Source organism: Capsicum annuum, chromosome 4, assembly GCF_002878395.1.
Source record: "Capsicum annuum cultivar UCD-10X-F1 chromosome 4, UCD10Xv1.1, whole genome shotgun sequence".
Taxonomy (NCBI): domain Eukaryota; kingdom Viridiplantae; phylum Streptophyta; class Magnoliopsida; order Solanales; family Solanaceae; genus Capsicum; species Capsicum annuum.
In genome coordinates, this window is record NC_061114.1 from 76,772,316 (window position 1) to 76,778,854 (window position 6,539).

Consider the following 6,539-nt stretch of genomic DNA (forward strand, 5'->3'; position numbering starts at 1 on the left):
AAAGGTGAAGTAGACATCTTCGTTGTTACTATTGATAAAGACCACCACATTCTTATTGAGTTTCTTTCCTACTCCAAAAATCTTGGGTATTCAAATATTAAGGGGTTTTATAGCCGACCCTAAGCTTAGTTATAAAAGTGAAGTAGATATTTTTGTTGTTGCTATTGATAAAGACCACTACAGTCTTATTAAGTTTCTTTCCTACACCAAAGATCAACATATCGATGGTGGTGAGTTAGTTCAAATTACCTCTGAAATTAAGTTATTAGACTTTGTGAAAGACTTAAAAGATGGTGATGAGTTTGATATGTTTGTTGTTCATGGAATTGAAAAAGAGCTTGAGATTGTGTCTTATCATTCTCTTCTTTTAAAAGGCTAGAGTGTAATAATAAAGATGATATAGGCAGTGATACTAATGAAGATAGGGGTCTTAATAAATATTTGAATGGTAATAAATCAGATCTGCCTAGTATCAAATCAGATGGTGAAATCTTTGATGAAGATGGCTTAGACACCGAAGAAGAGTTGAGAAACTTTAGGGCTAAAAGTAAAAGAAAAAAAATCAAAGAATAAAATCAAAAGCAAGAGAAGAAATACCAATAGGTGAAGCTGGTATTGACAAAGTTTTTCAAAACACTGGCAGAAATAAGTAAGATAGATTTGTGGGTAGATTAGGAGGTGATGAAGAGTACATTGATAGTTTAGACTGTGATAGTGTTGATAAAACTAATTTGGTAGTTGGGGATATTGTTGTAGGTGTTGATTTACCAAGGAGAAGAAGAAGTAGTAAAATCAGATTTAATGATGTTTGTGGTGGTGTTGTTTTAAAATTGGTATAATTTTTAATGGTCCTAAGAAATTTAGAAAGATTTGGGGAGGTATGCAGCATAAAATAATGTTCAGATTATTTTAAAACCTAACAAAGCTCATAGAGTAAGGACTAAGTGCTAATTTTATCCAAAATGCAATTTATTGTGTTATAGTGCAATTGATAGAGATTCTGGCGATTGCTTAATTAAGAACTATAATCTAGTGCATAAGTTCATGACATCAAACAAGAACAAAATGTGTACAACTAAATTTATTGCTAACAGATTTAGGAATGAAATAATTAAACAACCATCTTTAAGGATTTGGGAAATAAAAGAATTGTGCAGAGAAAAATTGGTATTATTGTGGGTAGAACAATATATTATAAGGATAGGTTATAGGTTCTAAGAGAGTCCCTAGGGGACTAGAACTTGGAGATTGCAAGATTATGTGATTATGCTGATATGACAAAACAACTCGATCCTGGTAGATCTGTTTCACTGAGAATGAATACAAAGACTTTCCCAGATAAAAAATTATTTGTGTATTTCTATGTATGTCTTGATGCACTGAAGAAAGGGTGGATGGAAGGATATATAAGGATTATAGGGTTTGATGGATGTTTCTTAAAGATGCTTATAAGGGTGAACTTCTAGTAGCAGTTGGGAAGAATGAAAATAATCAGACAATTTTTATAGCCTGGACTGTTATGGATAAGAAAACCAAGCATAGTTGGAGTTTTATATCAACTATTTGATAGAGGATTTGAAGTTGGGTACTGGAGCAGGTCGTACTGTGATGGCTGACATGCAAAAGGTAATATTTATGTTTTTTTAACTGTCAATAATTTGAAATACTTTATTTCTTTGTCAAGTACTTTAACTATTTTTTGAATGTAGAGTTTTAATGCTATTGTTTTTGAGTTGTTACCAAATTATGAAGTTAGAAAATGTGCTAGACACATCTGGTCCAACTGGAGTCTGATGAGTGGTGAATTTACCACTCATACGCATCGAAAATTCATGTACACTACTATAATTTGAGGGTATAAATGATACATATTTGTGATAGAATGCACTAATTTCCATATTTTGTAGGCTTACAGGTGATAAGGAAGAAAGATGTGGATTTGAGTTGTAAAGGATCAAAAAGAGAAGAAAAGTGCAGTTGGAAGACCTAGAGCAGAATATGGTCTCAGTTACCGCGATCGCAGTCTGAGGATGCAATCACAACAAGTCAAGATAGGTCAACCTCTATGATTGCGTGGCTCTGCCCACGGTCATGGTGGCTACAATCACGTACAATCTACCATAATCGCGACAACGCAGGAATATACCTAGAGGTAATTTTGTAATTTTGCTCAGTCGACCCCAAATCCCTTAAAGGCTCAAACCCTTTCTTATTTTGGAATTGTAAAGTTGGGAGAGAAATTAAATTTGAAGTTGCAAACCCTAATTTAGGTAACAATTGTATTTGAATTTGTTGATTTGAATTTGTTGAAATTGAAGGATGGATGTTTTGAATGAACCTTTTGGTATATTTATTTCTCTTTACTTCATGAGTAGCTAAATTTATTTATCTTGAAATTATGTTGAACTAAGGTGCAATTGTGTGTGGATTGTGATGTATTTGTGTAGATTCTAGTTTGTTGATGATGAGTTTCACTATTGCTTGGTTTAATTAGTTTGAATTTGTGGGTGAAAACCCCATATGTCCAAAATGGTTTTGTGGGTAGAAACCCCAAACTCTTGAAAGCTCACATCATCCTTGAAAGAAGAATGTGGGTGAACTTTTGGAACCCATGAAATCCTTGAAAGAGGGCTATGAGGGACAAAGCAATAGTGGATAATAACAGATGTAGTTTGCTATTTTTGTGCTATCGTAGAAATAGGGTTGAATAGAGAGTTGACTATGTCTTGGGTATCCCCCTGGAAAGAGGGATGCCCAATTGAGGTATTAGGTGGATGAAATTTATACACTTTTAGGTACTCAAAAGGGTCAACAAGTAATATTCTTGAGGTTTTATGGACAAACTAGCCTCAAGGACTTTCGACCTAGCCTACCACATAGTTAATAACTAGAATTTGCACCAAATCATCATGTTCCTATGTATAACTTACCCTTAGGTAGACATAATCCCATAATCCTTCTCATATTGAATTTTCAATCACAAGGGTTGCTTTAATTTGTTGACTTGAGTTGATAGTGATAAACCCTTGTTCCACTCCCCTCCCCATTTTAAATTATGTACTTTACTTTGTAAACATTATAGGTATATTTTTAGTAATTATTAACACCCATAGGACTAGAAATCTAATTTCTCTTCTCGTGGATTTGACCTCAACGTAAGTTGAGATATTGACAATGACCATCCTTTACCAAATTGAACGGTATAGGTGAGCATTATCAAAATGGCACTATTGTCGGGGAGTAAAATTTAGCTTTCACTTGTGTGGTGTTGATTTTTACTTAGGGTATACCCATAGTGGGGTTTATTTACTTTGGTTGTTGTTTTTGTTTTCATTTTTAGGTGATTTCTATTGTGTTCACGAAACTATGAGTGACAATACAAGTATTGTCGGGTCTTTCGATGACCCTATTAATGATGAAGAGCAACTGAATGTTGTTGGACATTCAAGTTCCATCCGTATCCCTCCTACTCATGGGAATAATGTCTTTCATATCACGACCATCATGTTGCATATGATACAAATGAAGGGAATTTTTGGGGGACAAGCTTATGAGCACCCCAACTTGTATTTGAAGAATTTCAAAGAAGTGTATGCACCCTTTGACATTGCACACATAACGAAGAGTCTATCCAGTTGTGTCTCTTCTCATTCTCTCTAATAGAGGAGGTGGTATTGTCGCTTCTCTCTCTTCTATCTGTATTGATTACTTCATGGGATGGACTTACCGTAGTCTTTCTTGACCGGTATTTCCAACCCTCTAAGATGCTCCAATTGCGTGATGAGATCATCAACTTTAGGCAATTGAATGGATAACCCTTATATGAAGTGTGGGAAAGATTCAAAGAAAAACTCATGAAATATCCCAATCACGAGGTCCCAGAGAATATGTTTCTCAAAATCTTCTACTGGGATCTTGATCCTCTCAATAAAACTGTGGTAGACAATGCGGCGGGGGGCTCTCTTGTGAAGTTAAATTATCAAGCGGCTACAAATTTGCTTGATGAAGTTACCGAGCAAAACCAGGGGTCGTATACCCGTGATGTTGAGTTACCAAAAGGCTTCCCTACTACCTTCTTTATTAGTAAAGAGCAAAAGAAGAGAGAGGAAGAGAGGGAGGAAAACATGGCAAGAATAACGACAAAATTAAAGCTTTTAACTAAGCATATGATAGGTACACCCACAAAAATGGTGATTGTTGTGGCATCCAAGTCCTATGATAATAAAAAGGCCAAAAAGATTAATGCGGAGATTTGGTATTTGGAAAATTATTTTAGAGCAGGGGACCACCTGTCAAAGGCAAGGTGGGAACCAAGGTTGGACGGATTGTAATCGTGACTGTGATTGGAGAGAGAGAGACTGAGAATATCATTTTTATGTGCCTTCTCATGACCATCCAAAGAAAAAAAAAGGTAACCCTGTTGACACCAAAAAATATAAAACCAAAGATGTCTTGGCAAGAATTTTGATGAAAGTTGAGGGAACAGACAAAATGGCCTATGAATTGAAAGGAAACTTCTCGAAACTCAACCAAACAGTTGTATCCCACTCCCCTTCTATCAAACAATTGGAAATGCAAATTGGGCAGATCTTCACTCAATTGAATTTTAGACCAAGGGGGGGGGGGGTCTTTCTAGTAACACTATTGTGAATCAAAAAATAAAGCCCAAGTGTAGGCAATAGTCACTAGGAGCGGAAAGACACTTGGTGATCATTTGAAGAAAGTTGAGAGAGAAATTGTGGGTGCAAAAGAGCCCAATATTGAGCATATAAATGTAAAGAAAAAGGTTGTGGTTGATCTAAGAGAAGAAACCCAAAATCTCAAGAAGAAGTGGACGAAAAAGAACCGGTGGAAATTGATGAAGAGGTAGTAGATAATGATAAGCCACAAAGTGATGTATTGCCCACTATTCAAATCCCTCCTCCATTTACACAAAGGCTTAAGAAGAAAAAGGAGAGTGGTAAGCTCAAGAAATTCATGACCATGCTTAGCAACCTCTCTATCAACATCCCGTTGCTTGAGCGATACAAGAAATACTGGGGTATGCTAAGCTAATAAAGAAATTGATGTCAAAGAAGAAGCTTGTTGAAGATGATACCATTGAGGTCACCCATTGTCATGAACCAATTTCTTAGGTCATGATGGCGCCAACCATAACCCACCAGTAGGCTAGCCAACCCGTAGTCTGAAACAGCTAGTAATGGACTACTCAATAATATAAGGAAAAAATGTGGAATATATGAAATAAAGATCAATACATAAAAAAATCTCAAAACCTGGTGGTATCAGTACAAGAGCTTCTAAACATACTAAGATTGCAAAAGTGATATATCAAGGAGAAATACACTAATACAACTTATCTCCAAATACAACTTTGAGACTAGTCTAATATATAGGAGAGAGATAGTAATACTCCAAACGTTAGGAGCTCACTCTAAGCCTCCGAACTAGGGCTACTCCACACGATGCACACATCAACGATAATAACCCGTACTATGATCTGCAAACGTGTAGTATGAGTACCAAAAAAATGGTACTCAGTAGGCATTTGTTAACTGAGCTTCAAAGGTAAAACAGATATACACAACATATAAACAGAATAAAATCTACACCAAATAGTTCAAAAATCATATAACAAGTCAATGTGAATAATAAAGGACAACTATCCTATTCATGTAAAAAATTCTAACATAACAAGACTAAGGAAGTATCAAGGTGAACAACCCTTATCCAACTGCATTCAATCTATGAAAATACTATACTGTATATCCCAGGCCAACATACGAATAAAGGGCAAAAGAAAGATATATAGTAATATACAAGGTGAAGAAATGAATATACAATATGAATAACAAAGGGAGGGATATACGATAGTACCATAGCTTCATATAGCTATATATATACATATACATATAAGCATGAGGTTATCTCAAAGCATAACCTACATTATCATATCTTCATTCTAAGACCTTATTATAATAATGTCAGGATTTAGTTACTATCATACTAATGGTTTCAAATCCACATGGCTAGACATGAATAATCGTGCATAGTAATGCGATCATAAGATAGAAAAGGCCGAAGACATACCTCAATTTTGATACCAGATCAATGATCAATTTTTCATAGGCTATCCATAATAATGATCATAACAATTATAATAAAAATATCAATAACATCATAAATGACCGACTACTTCGGACAGCCAAATACCTAGTCGAGCCGATTCATACGCCTACCTCCCCATACTTGAAAGGTTCAATCAGTATACAATAACACAAGGCATATTTTTCACCTATGTCTATGCAACCATCCCATACTGGATGATAAATATAGGTGCATACTGGTGATAGGCGATGCATAAGTAGGACTGAATATAAAGTACATAATCAATATTACAAATTATCATAACTGTCCTTATCATGGCCATCATCATTTTCATCAACCTCCGACCTTGCAGGGAAACAACATATTATCAATATATACTTTGACCCTGCCGAGTACCAGCATCATCACAATAGTATCCTCTGGCCTTACCG

General features: G+C 35.4%; 1 non-coding gene across 1 annotated transcript; it reads right to left on the minus strand.

Annotated features, from left to right (window-relative positions):
• Nucleotides 1–3,771: 3,771 nt before the first annotated feature.
• On the minus strand, nt 3,772–3,877 carry LOC124898319. Its single transcript, XR_007055293.1, has one exon. It is a non-coding gene; the product is annotated as a small nucleolar RNA R71 (small nucleolar RNA).
• Between the last annotated feature and the right edge of the window lie 2,662 nt (nt 3,878–6,539).